We start from the raw sequence: 14,336 nt of genomic DNA, 5'->3' as shown, positions 1-14,336 counted from the left end.
AGGATTAGCGCTCCCATGAGAGTGTACACCTGTCAGCAAACTCAGACCAGGATGTGACTTATGTTCCAGATAGCTTCTCCTTATTTTCTAGGAGTGTCAGTGAATGCTTTTCAGACTGTTCAGCCATGCCTTTTACGACGCTGCCAGAATCGACAGCAGATTATTAATTCACTTCAGATGGAGGTTTTGTGTCTTTGTTTATCCATTTCTCCACTCCACACAGAATAGTCAGCAGAATAATAAGTGGAAGCACAGAGCTGGACCACTGTCTTACCAGCTAATTATGGGGCTCATGTAGATGGATGATTCCTCAGATAGAGCTCAGCTATTATACAAACTCATTAAGCCTTCTCTCTATCCAGCATCCCCTTGCTAAAGGTCAAAGTCGCAGTCGGAATGACAGCACAAAGCACAGACGCACACATGGAGAAACACACAACCCCACGGCCATATAGTTTACGATCAAATCCTGATGAGCAGCGGGAATGTGAAGGTGAGGAAGGCAGACGCACAGCAGCTTAATACAACAGAATTACTCAGCCCTGGTCACTTGTGAGGTTGCACGTAATGATCTCTCTCATTCTGCTAATCTGCTCGGTGTCCTTTCAGGCGTTGCAAGCCGAAGTGTACGTCTTTTCCAGTCACAGTACGTGCCCTTTTTTTCTTTCTAAAGAAGAAAGCTACATGCATTTCAAATGAGGATGTGAGAATATGTATGTATAAATGCATCGTCAGTTATTATGCTCTTCCAGCTTCGTCTGTTTTTAATGCCATTATTAGAGTGAATTTGTTCCTTGTGATTGTGTTTGCTGAATCAAAGCAGGGCACGACCTCTTGCACAGAGGTCACGCCTTCCTTCCACTGTCTCTTCTGGGTCCAGCTGCATCCCGACCCCTTTGCCCCCTCAATCAGAACACAGTGAACAAACACAGCTCTTTGGGGAGTTGACACATTTAGTTGTTTATCGATTTGTGGTGTTGTAATTAATTTTGCTCTCTGTCAATGGCTTGAGATATCATTTCCTGAGACTAGAAGCGGCTTGTTCTTCTGCAGGCAATCACAAAACCTTGACAGAACCACAGTTTCTCTCATATCATCTTGAATTTTTCATGGCAGCTATGGTCCAAAGAGGCCGGACTCTGACCAGTACCTATTAAGAAAACATTAGGCTCATTAGTGTGTTACAGATTGCTACACTCTCTGGGTCCTTCCATAAACGCTGCGATTGAACTCTCAACATATGCAGCCCATAAAGACAACTGATTCGCCTGGTCGATAAGCATCGATCCAATGAAGGTGTCCAGCATGAAATTAATATTATTTATTGTTTACAAACAACACAGAAGATCCCCTGAGGAGGATGCAGTGCCGTCTCTCACTGTCGGCATTCCAGCACAGACTTGCAGAGAGAGACGGAGGGTGTATCAACTTGCATCATGACCACAGCTTCACAGCCTATTGTTTTGTTTATATCAAATTAAACTGCAATGCTTCTCCAGAGAGATATAATTGACCACAGTCTAAGATTAAATGACTGTAAAGATCTTAATAAGCCATCAGCGGATTGCATATTACATTGCAAACCACTTATGAGGATGCAGTCCAATGAGAATGAAATTGAGGTTCAGATTTGCATGCAACAGCATTTTACCCATTAATTACCATGCAAAATGACTTATGAAGATCAATAGTGTATCAATCTAATTAAATATTATTGATATGAGGTTGGGGAAATTAACTGGGAGTTAAACAAATACCAGTGATGTTGGAAGAGTAGGTATTACTTGAACATAACAACTCCAGTGGGTCCTTCACTCTCTTATAGATCACTTATAGATAATAATGGATAGGGGTTTCACATCCTCCACTCTCTGATTTAGGATACGATGTTAAAGCATGTTATCTTTACTATAAAAGCTATTATCATCATCACCCCCATCACTATATTAACTCCAGATCGTTGTAACTGTCGGTAGCTGCAGCTCTCAATACACCAAAAAATGTTATGATCCTGATATGCATAGCTGTGTGTTAAACTTTGTTTAATTTAATTATTTCACACAAGTGGAGATAGAAAAAAAGCTTTAATGTGATCGCACCACATCTTGTGCAGTTGAGTGAGGAGCAAAACGAAATGAGAGATGGAGAGTTTAAAAAACAGAGAGGAAGAAAATGAAGGGGAGGGTGGGCGAGGATGAAGGAGCCTCCTGAAGGTCTCTCATTTCAGCAGCACAGACTGCTGATGAAGCTGAACTTCCAATATCCCACTACTTCAGCTCTGATGATTTCTCAATTTTACAGATATGGCCCGAGAATGTGATTTGATGAAAATGTAAAATGGGATAACCACCAAATCATATGAGATAGGCTGCGTTTTATTCCATGCCTATAAATCAAAAGCAGACACTCTAAAAATTAAAGTTGATTTAACGTTTTTGAGTCCAAGTACAACTCTCCTGACTTGGAGGAAGACATGTCCTGTCATGCACTCAAATAACGTTCACGCAGATTCTTCACATTCGTTGCGAGGTAGAGACTTTGACTGGTAAAAGGAGCCCAGGCAATGTTTGAGTGTAGTGCTCCAAGAGTTGTTTCGAAAGAGAATTCAAACAATTTATTCATGGAATGCGTTTCCATCCCAAATAGATTCCCCTAATCTAAAACACTGCAAGAGTGTTTGGAAATATATGATGATTTCATTTTCTCCCAGTCTCAGGGTCATAAATAAATTTGCATTCTGTCAGCAAAATGGACTAACTGACTTGTAATTCATCAAACCCGCTGCTTAGTGTTTAAACAGTTCAACACATGGTAACCTGATTTTTTTTTTCTCACACAGAATTGCTTCACAGATGTGTTCTCTGATAGGTGACGAGGAAGAAAAAAGAGCACTTCCATTTTAAAGACCTCATAAAACAATGAAATAAAGAAGGGAAATTAACTCCCCGAATGACGCATTTCCACGCAGACTTTAATTCTAAAGAGATGCATTTGCACAGGGAAAGCATTCTGTTTACCATTTTGAATGTAAATGTCAAGAAAGCTCAAAGAAAGACAAACTCTTACGGTATCTAATTACATCTACATAAGGTTTGATTTGCTCTGTAAAAATTCAGTAGAAAAACGTAATTTGCATCCTGTCCTCTTTTTAAATGGTATCCTATTAATTCAAAAACCTGTACGCCTGACAAAAAATATTATAACTTAATTTGCACCGACTTAGAAATGTGAATATGTTGTATGATATACTGCATCTCTTCACTAGGCAATGGGTGACAGGAAAAGTGGCACACCAAACCATTTTCCCCCGCAAGTTTCTTTTCCTCCTCTACGTTTCATTATTGTCAAAAAGACAAAAAAAAAAGAAGTTTCCTGAAATATGCTTCCTGGACCGACATTGTCTTGTTGTTTTGAATGTCACATTGTCTAAGCGTGCCTGGGAGAGAGGACTTTGAATGATGTTGAATGTTTTATGACTCCCTACCCTTGTGTCAGTCCTTCCCACTCTTGTTCTGAGACTCTGATAGGAGAACCCCATCTACAGCTGCTGGATCTGACAGCGTAGGAGAAACACAGAGGCTAGCTACACTTAACATTTGAGGAGCTTCATTTCAAAATGCCATGAATCAACCTTGGGAAAATGTTACCTGAAATGTATTGCTAAAGATCAATCTTTTAAAAAAAGAAGAAGAAGAGTTTTACTCCAAAGTACTGAATATCGATTCTGGCTTTAAAAAGTAAGCGTTTCACCCAATTTATCATATACGTTTTCCTTATTTCTAATCAGCCGTTCAGTCAGCAACTATTCTATATTGTTTATTACTAGGAGAGATTAACAAAGTGCATTTACTCATCTACTGTACTTAAAGGTTCCGTATTATGAAACGTGAGATTTCCATGTCTTTTTTATTATGAAACAGTCCAGGTGCTACATAAATACTGTGAAACTATTAAAACGCTCATTCCACGGAGAAGCGCACATAGCATGTATTCAGAAACTGTGTCTTTAAACGAGCTGTTAGGACCTCTGCATGGTTGTGACGTCACAACTATATATAAGTAAAAAACGATGCTACAGTGCCGTAACAGTCATTCCCCAGCTACAATATCATAAATTAAGGCTTTAACGCCTTATTTTTTCATTGTTCATCAATCTGACAATCCTTTTCTAAATCAATTAAGTAAACATAAGATTAAACGTTGGAAAGTATCCATTGTAATTAATGCAAATGTATTCTCTTTGTCTGATCAACAGTTCAAAGTCCTTAGAAACAGAGGGAAAGGTTGGGTTTTTTATCAACACAGTTGCCCAATCATTTTGTTTATTAACTTATCACTTAAGCTCTATTAAGAATATGATATATTGCTTTACATAAACTACCTGACTGTATGTAATAGTTCAAATTAGCTGCAACATTAGAATGCTGCTTTATGTTTTAGTGCTAATAAACTAATGGCATGACATTGAGGGATGCTTCCATAATGAGTACTTTTACTTTTGATGCCTCAAGTACATTCATGTGATAATTACTTCCTGGACTCGATATTCAGAACAATAAATATAGCAGCAAAGAAATATCTGCTATGTAAAGATATAGTGGAGTAATGGCGATCTGAGCTAAAGTCACTCTCCCTGTGTGTGTGTGTGTGTGTGTGTGTGTGTGTGTGTGTGTGTGTGTGTGTGTGTGTGTGTGTGTGTGTGTGTGTGTGTGTGTGTGTGTGTGTGTGTGTGTGTGTGTGTGTGTGTGTGTGTGTGTGTGTGTGTGTGTGTGTGTGTGTTGATAGCCAGACTGGCCGTGCTTGCATGTGAGTGCCTTGTGCATTGGTATCAGATGTAGAGGGCCGTCCCAGAACGTTATTTGATGAGCTGGGGAACGGTCTACAGTATTTCATGTACAGCACCTTTAATTTACACTTAAAATGTAGGACCTTTACTTTTAAAGTGTATGAATACTTGTTCTACCACTGGCCATTACTGAACCACAACATTTTAACTGTTGTAATGCTAATGTACATGACCTTCCTTGGATCAGATGGCCAATATAAACAGTACATAACTAGACGTCTTCACATACAGTATGATTACTTATCGTCTGTTGCAATTATGCTGGTTTTATAGGAAAAAAATCTTAAGATTGCTAATGAATTCAGAGATGTCTGATAATTTGCTGTCTTTTTACACCGGTAATCATTTTTACGCATTAAAAACAAAAAAAAACTCAGTGTCACTTTTTGAATTCATTTTCAAATCCAATGAACCATTTAATTAACACCAGAGCTTTACGAGAACACCTGCCTTCACTAGCACATGTTCAAGCCTCCAAAAGATGTCATTTAAACAAGACATGAACGATTGCATTTCTAAAAATAACTCACCTAAAGTAAGGAGCAAACAGATGTTCAGTAAACATGTAATTTGGATTCAAATTCAAAAGCAACGACCTTCAGTGACTCAAACTATCCGCTTTAAATGAGCAAAAGTGTCATATAACAAAAATAAATGAGATGTATTTGTCACATCACAACTCAATACTCTTTGACGTTTGACATGCAAATAGATACAGTTACTATTTTAATGGAATGAATGGATTTTTCTGTCACACAACCCACCAGGTTCAATGACACTTTAATTAACTAATATTTTCTGGACGTGTAGGTACTGTATCTGCTGTAGCTGTAGCAAGCTAAGCTCTGTTAGATTTATGCTGCAATTACAGTTTATTCCACCAGAAATGCATTTCTTGGAAATCCAGTTCAACAGATTTTGACATTGCCTTAATGTGATCCATTTCTGCCTCTGACTGCATTCATCTGAAGGGAGTTTCAGAATAAACAGGGACCAGTGGACAATGCATGTACGTGTTTAAATCTCTAGTTTGCCTCTCAGGATGTATTTGTGAGACGGCCAATCTATTTTTCTGAACACATTCTTGGAGAGATGTCAGAATGGTATTGACAGAGACCAATCGGGAGGCGAGCGCACATATTGTTCACTCTGCACACACCCTGCTCATTCAATCCTGGGAAATTGCTCTGCCTCAAAAAAGGTTGTCATTATTTTGTCACGCGCTGTCCCAGGTGACATTTACAGCCTCACTGGCTAAATGAAACACCACATAGAATATATGAAGTCATGTTTATGACTAAAGAAAAAGTGTCAGGAATTAGGTATTTTCTGTAATATGACGAATGTAGTAATTGAAACATTTATCATATACTGTATGAATAAAAAAGGCAAGATAATTGTTTGCAGTACTTCAATTTTAACTGAGGTAAATACTATTTGGACATTAAACGTCCCATATTTTTAAAAGTGAGATTTTTTTTATCATAAAGTAGGTTGAGGTGCTTTATAATTATTGTGAAAATATCAAAATACTTAATTCACATAGAAATGCACGCAGGCCCTAATAAAGAACTGTGTCTTTAAACAACTACTGTATACTATATTGGTAGAAAGTGCCGATACAGTCATTCTCCGGCTGCAATGACGGCGAGAGATTCTGAATGTGCAAATGTGGAAGATATGAAAACACACAAAAACACTGACCAATCAGAGCAGACTAGGCTTTTTCAGAACTGGGGCAGACGGTGATTACAGGTATATTTTGACAGACATTGTGAGAAAAATAATGTGTGTTTTGAACATTAAAGCATGTAAACATGTTCTAGTAGAAACCGAAAATACAAGTATGAACCTAAAAAAATGAGCACAATACATCACCTTTAAATTTGTCTCAGTGGAGTTTATTTTTTACTTAGCTTAGTTCTCTGTAAAGATTTAAGCCATCGGATATCCATTTCCTCTTTTCCCACAAACTACTTGTTTTCCTGGCACTGCTGTGGTGTGAAAAACAAAAACAGTCAGACTGTAGGATGTTCTCAAGGCTATGTGATTATTTTAAGCCTATGTGACAAGTTTTACAGGTGCTATTAACTTTGTACGGAGGAGGCCTTTCATAAAAACAACCACAGATTCCTTTTGAGTGCTGCACTCATGAGTCCTGTATACTGTACCTGCCAAAATGACAGATGGCCGCATTGCTGATCAAGCCATTTCAAGAAAATGCAGCCTGGAATTTGATGCAGGACAGCGGTGGAGGCTAGGAGACAGCTTACCTGACTTCTTCTGTTATCCACACTTCTTTTATATGGTTATATTTTGAAGAGGATATGTATGCGGTGTGTATCCTCAGCTCCCACATGTGAATATAAACAAGAGTTAAATTACTGTGAATAGTACAGAACATGAACTCACGCAGAATACATACATTTTACAGTTCAAAATGCCTCACATCCCAGTTAATACTGACATTGGCAGAGCTATTACAAACAGAACACAGCACTCACAACTCTTAAGCTGAATATTAATGGTAATGGAAAACGCTGACCCCAGCTGAAGAAACTAAACACAGGGTCCAGGTCAACAGGCATTGATGCTACATGCCTCATTCATCAAAGGAAGTACTTGATCCTCCTTTTGGGGCAGGTCTCTCCTGGTGAGTCCCCTGCATGTCACTGTAATTGATTGCAGCTCATACGGATTAAGCCAAAAATGCATTCTTGAGCTGGATGAGGTATAATATATCTGCTCTCTTGCATGCCCTCATACACTATGCTCCATTTAGACAAAGTGGAGTAAATGACTAATTCAATTTGTACTGCAAATGAAACAAATCAAGATGTTTTTCCCCCACATAATACATCTAAAGCCCTCCTGCAATGGGAACATTTTGTAAATGTAGATTAATTACTGTATAATGAACCCTGATGTTCTTTTTATGGCCCTCTAAAAACATACTCGACATTGTTTAATCCCTGCATTAATCATTAATGACTTTTCCTAATTTTATAAGAATTGTTCATAAACATGATTTTGAACTGATAACATGTTTCAGAAGACATTGTTTTACATTTAAAAACAATGTTTTCTATTGGCTTAATATCTGTGACACAAGTATTTGTACAGTTTGTTATTAAGAGGTCGTTATTGTAAACTTCATCAAATGTCCATCATTCACAGTTTAGGGAAAAGTAAAGGGTTACAACCCCAATATTAACTACATATTGGGATTTACATAGAGTCAGAAGACTTCAAACTCCTATGCTCTCTGTAACTGCAAGGAGAAATGCAAGAAGGAATATACGAACAAATGTTCTCTTATTTTTGTTTGAACCCTTTGGTTTCTGGGACTAAACAGTGTTTTCTTATTCCTGCTCTTAGGTGAGAGAACACAAGTGGTCAAGAGCACTCTGAGGAAGATAAGATATTTTTTTATTGTGTTTATATTAAACATTATATTTAACTGTTTGATTCTCATTTTGTATTTACTTGTGTGACTTTCTTTCTTAATTCATAACATTGTTGGAGGGAGCCAGAAATCATAGATTTTTCATGCCAACGGCTGCTTCTTGTAATTGTGGACAATAAGTAACCTGGAACTTGTTTTAAATTTGAGAAACATAAAACAATTCATATAATGAATATCATATAATGAAATTTAGATGAATATATCTTATTATATTTATATATTAGATTATTATGTTTATGTCATAATAATGTATAGTGTTTTATTTATATACATTTTGGACTTTCCTGTAATGTCAGTATTGACAAAAAATAACATGTTTACTTTGTTTAAGTTTATTTAACTCATACATTTCGCTACAGTGGAAGTTCTTCTTCTTACAGCCTTTTTTGGTGGCACCTCTATAGTTCTTGGGCTTGTATCAGAGTGTTGCACATGGCTACCCTTACATAGTGTTTAAAGGGCTTTCTCATAAAGTAATAAACACTTACAATCAAGTGGGATTAACCATTGAGCACACCTGGGTGAGTGCAGAATGGGATGGTAAGAACATTTGGTGAATCTGGAGTTGACTTATTATTGACTTATTTTTTCTCTTAACACAAAATTTAAGATTGAATTTAAGAGAATGATGCATGATGTCCAAAGAATAGTGAAAAATAAATAAATACATTTCAGACAACATTTTATCCAAGAAAGTGCCCTTCATGACCAAGAGCATTTTCTCCAGGCCCTAAAGAATACCTGCTTGTTTTCACTTGTCATTTGTTTTGCACCTGCATGGTTATGTTTAATAGTTCTGAATTCATTTAAAAATACTATAATATGAAATTAATCAAAAGATAGAAATTTGGGTGGCAGAAACAGAGAAGAAGAAGAATTCCTTCATTAGTCCCGCGAATAGGGAAATTCAAATTTCACTCTATTTTTTTTCTCATTTTACACACAGGCCCAAAATACACGCACATGCACAGACAGGATCTATATACATGCAACCAGGTGTTAGAGCGAGGGGGCTGCCAGTGACCGGTGCCCCGAGCAGTTGGGGGTTATGTGCCTTGCTCAACAGCACCCAGGAGATGAACTGGCATCTCTACAGCCACCAGTCCACACTCCATTCATGGTCCACACAGGAACTCGAACCAGCAACCCTCCGGTTCCCAGCCCAGTCACCGGGCTACTACCGCCCAAAATATTGGCCAGTACGGGGATCGAACCCGCGACCTTGGCGTTATTAGCACCACGCTCTAACCAACTAAGCTAACCGGCCACAATACACGCTAATAAGTAGTTTAAGATTTGATTGCAATATAAACTAAGTTTTCATTTGACATCAAATCATCATTTCACATGCCGCCTCTTAAGTTCTTTTTAGAATTAAAGTCATTTGGTTCATAAATTGGAACCATCCACCAGATTCATTTGGTATGTGTTTTGAGAATAGGCTTCAAAGTAAATATGGTTTACTGCAAAAGAACCAGAAAATTGGAGGACAATTAATTCATCCCTTCAATTACCACACCGTACTACATTTTCATCCATAAGTAAACAAGCTTCACAATTTTCCGAAGCCTGTGCAGAGAGGTTGTTTTAAAAAAGTTGGACCTCCCAGCAATCATGAAAAATAAGGCAGTAAAAATAGTTCAAAGAGCCGTAACAGCGGTTCTCAGAAAATCCCTTTCATCATTTATCTGCTGAACCTCTCCATCAGCAGAAAGTGCTTTGGCGGCACTGTACCATCATCACAAACAAAGACAGATTTAGCCTTAAAAAATGTGTTTCTTCGCCGGTCTTTCTCACTAACCAGAAAAGGTAATGACAATTCTGCAAAGCTCTACCAAGATAGATATTGATTAAGTGCTGTCATGGTAACAATAGTATGTGATCAGCTTTTCTGGGCGCCTAAAGCGTTTCATGTTGTCAACACCTGGAGCGGATTAGTAAAAGCCTAAAGTGTGGGTTGTTTAAGAATGCCTGTGTGACATATTGTTAAATGTCTGCCAGCTATTGAGCTTGTGGAGTATCGTCTGTAGCCCGCAAACAGGGTTGAAATTGATGAATGATGCAGCTTAAAGAGAACTTGTTTAGAGTTCATTGAGACAAGCTGTCCTGAATAGATTCAGTAGATCACATGTCGGCAGGATACAGAGATATTCTTACTGGACCAAGGTTGTGTGTGTCAGAGAAATTATATCCAGCTTCCTGGTGGAGTTCATTTTTCTCCCTCATGCGTCTTTGCAGGACATGGGAATTTATGACACTGGATGAACAAACATGGTAGACAAAGGCTTTTTTGCTTGTGTGTCTGTGTGGGTGTGTTTAATATCTGTACTACAGTGCAGTGCTTTGAGCGAATCCAGCCAATGTGAAGCCAATTAACACAAAAGAAAGAAAAGGTGGTAGGTTGCTGCTGTGAGTGTAAACATGTACACAGACAGAGTGAGAAGAAAACAGAAATCTCTGAACAGGTTGACACAAAAAAAACCCCAACTGTTCTAAAGTAAATATTACTTTGTAAAACTTGGTGTATAACTTTGTGCTCTGACTTTGTTTCCATTTTCTACATCTCTCATATATTATACATTGCATATTTTTAACATGTAGTGTTTTCAATTTAAAGTGTAACACTACAAGAATTTCATTACACGGATTGGGGCAGATGAAATTAAACTTGAAGAGCCCATCTGTGTTTTTTAATTTGGGATCCCAATAAATCCAAACTTTTCACACTTTATTGTATGTGATTCAGTTTTTATTCTGCAGGCCATATATCTCCATAAATCACACAGTATGGGTGATACTAAAACATTATCTGGTACAATAGTTTGTCTGCATATCGTATTGTGTTAAAGACCATGTTCTGAATGGTTTATATCAGTCTTTACCAAAGTCAGGGTCGGGTCCCAAAATGGGTCATGGACCCATTTTTATTAGGTCGTCAATCAGCAGAAGAAAATACATAACAATGCTTTGATTTGTGAATTCATATTCACTTAGAATAGAATAAAAATGTTCTTTTTACAACGGGGTTTACTCAGCTCAGATACTGTGTCAGGGCTGTTGATATAGTGGGTTATAAACTTCAGAACACGCTCACACTACAAAGTGTTAAAAAGCAGATTAACAGTGCATTTACAATGTTCAGTATTTGGCAAATTCTCCCGTGTATATTATTACAACTGTGTTTTACTATATTGTTATTAATTATCTGCTTATTCAGCACCATAAATGGGTATCCACAGGAGTAGTTAGAGTTATAAAAACAATCACACTTACTGTATATCTGCTTATAAACCCATTTAAGTGTGTTTTTATAAAAAAAATCAATCACGGTACTTTTTTTATACAATAACATTTTTATAATAACATGCCAATCTGTGGTGTCATTTTGTAAATGTTAAATTGTTAGTTTCACAAATTATTGTGAGCCACGGTGTTTTGCCCTGTTAAAGAGAGTTAGAAGTGGTTATTAATTGTTGTGTTAAAAGCTATAAGACTTAGTAAAAAGGGAATGCATTTAATATGGTCCCCCTCTCTATAGACCTTACACTTACAACTTAGTCGGACTGTAGCGCTCTTCGCGGTGCACAATATTATAGATTTTGCAGCCTATTGAAGATGTTGTTGTAGGTTTCAGCAATGCGCCAATATATGAAAAATTCATATAATACGAGAAATTAAACCTGGTGTACCAGAGATCATCCCAGCTGTATAAAAAAGGGACGTAGCCTCTTCGTCAAAGTCTATTCTCTCAACTTGATCTAATTGTACCTGCCAATCTCGCTGACGTTTACCTCCGAGGGGGAAGTGACGGACAGCTGCATGCTGTTATTTATAAACTTTAACCTCCAATAAAATAAAAACTAGCCCCGTACAAAATTCATCCCTCTCAGTGTTGTCATGGAGATATGATCTAAACCAGGCCTTAAATAGGTTTAATTATGCTGTGAAAACTGCCTCTTTAACATGGGGGTCAATGAGAAATTGCTCTATTATGAAACCTGTCACTAGTGGCCACTTGGTGAACTGCAATTTTTGGCACTTCCTAATTGGATCAACCAGGAAATCTGTGTTGAGGGCTTGATCAACACACAAACACACAACACACAACACACACACACACACACACACACACACACACACACACACACACACACACACACACACACACACACACACACACACACACACACACACACACACACACACACACACACACACACACACACAAACTACAACAACTTTTTAGGATTTGAAGTACAGTAGTAGTCAGTGAAAAGCTATACATTGCTTCACATCATAAAGCAGTTCACATTTTTCTAATCACTCGATGCGACATGGCAATAGAAAATACTTTTCTATTTGTTTTTCTTTTTGGTCAACCACTTCTCTAAATCAGTGCGCTAATATCACATGAAGCGTGTTTTCAGTGTAGAAAATAAGCCACCTCTTCACCTGATAAATAGATATTATATGACTGTTTTTACACATCGTCCTTGATGCCACAATGAAACATCAAGAAAAAGAGAGAAATGTTGAATTCATCCCAGTAATGTTGACTGTGTGCAATGTAACACCTGAGACCTGGAGCAGTAAAAGGCTCTAAATCAAAGGATTCAACCGTTAGTGACAGTTCTCAGTCTATTAAAACCAATATATGCCACTTAGTGTCTAAGTTACAGCCCATCTGTGTGGCATTCCTGTTGCCTGCATTAACTTGGGATCCCATAAATCACATCAACACTGTTCAGACTTGAACGCAACCGACAAAGTTAAGGGCTGATTCCATCTTCATTGTGCGGGCTGCATATCACCATGAATCGTATGGTTGATACTGAAAACACTCTGGTACAATAGTTTGTCTGAATATTGTGTGTAAAGATACTTTGTGTATTGTATGTGTGTGTTACACCCCCATCTAGAGGGGTAAAATGCAACATAAAAAGCAGGTACCCAAACCAAATGTCTCACACTTAATTTCAGTTTAAAGAAAAATAATTTATCGCTACCCAATTCTTAAAATGAAAATATAAAGTTAGATAAACTTGTAAAAAATTTGGGAAAAAAACCCTGCAAATATCAACCGATAATTTTGACTGGCCGATGTATCGGTCTATCACTAAAAAGGATATGTGAAATGCCACAGAACGCACTAGGCCTAACAGTCTTACAAAATATCTCACAAAGTCTTACAAAGAAACTGATTTGGAGTCGTGGACAGAACAGTGCTGCTGTCACTGGATTGCTAGAAAGCTGAGCCTCTTTTAATGTCAGGATGGCATGATGGATGGATTCACCAGTCAGCAGCAGACAAAACCTCAGGCCACACCCACAAGTCCAGCCAGTCAAACGAAAGATCTTCACGGACAGAGTACGTACTCTTGTAAAAAAAAACAACACAGCAACAACATCCACAGCCAACAGTAAACACTTTTCATGCTCCTGGGACTTTAAAAATGTGTATTATTTGATTAACACATACTTTATTTTGTTGTTTGAATTGCACGAATGCACCAATGTATCGGCAGAACATCGGTATTGCATACCGATATTCACCTTGTTCACTGCCATCTGCCAAATAAGACGGCATTCAACAATGGTAGTGTTCTTGTGGTTGGACCCAGACAACTAGCCACAGTCCACTAGCGAATGTTGTTTACAGTGAAAGAAAGTACATGGTGTCAGAGACATAAAGCTCCTCCAGCAAGACTCAGTCCTTAATAACCACAGCATTTGAGAAGGGAGAAAATTCTCCACTCCATATGTGGAGTTTCAAAGCTTACACTCTGCCGACAGTTATCTACGACATCGTGGCCGCACACATTCATGAGCCAACGTTACTGGACTGATATGGAGTTTGGATGCTAGCCCTGTGAGTATGCGTAGCCTCACTGCACAGTGGACTGACAAAGATTTGAACCTTATAAAAGCAGCGTTATACTCCCAGGATGATAAATACATATTTGAATGGCTTTTGCGTTTACATTTCATTTATGTTTTACAACATGTTTGTGTTTGCTTGCTGAG

Source organism: Echiichthys vipera (assembly GCF_963691815.1).
Source record: "Echiichthys vipera genome assembly, chromosome: 6".
Lineage (NCBI taxonomy): Eukaryota > Metazoa > Chordata > Actinopteri > Perciformes > Trachinidae > Echiichthys > Echiichthys vipera.
The sequence above is the reverse complement of the archived record's forward strand: the minus strand, read 5'-3'. Positions refer to the sequence as shown.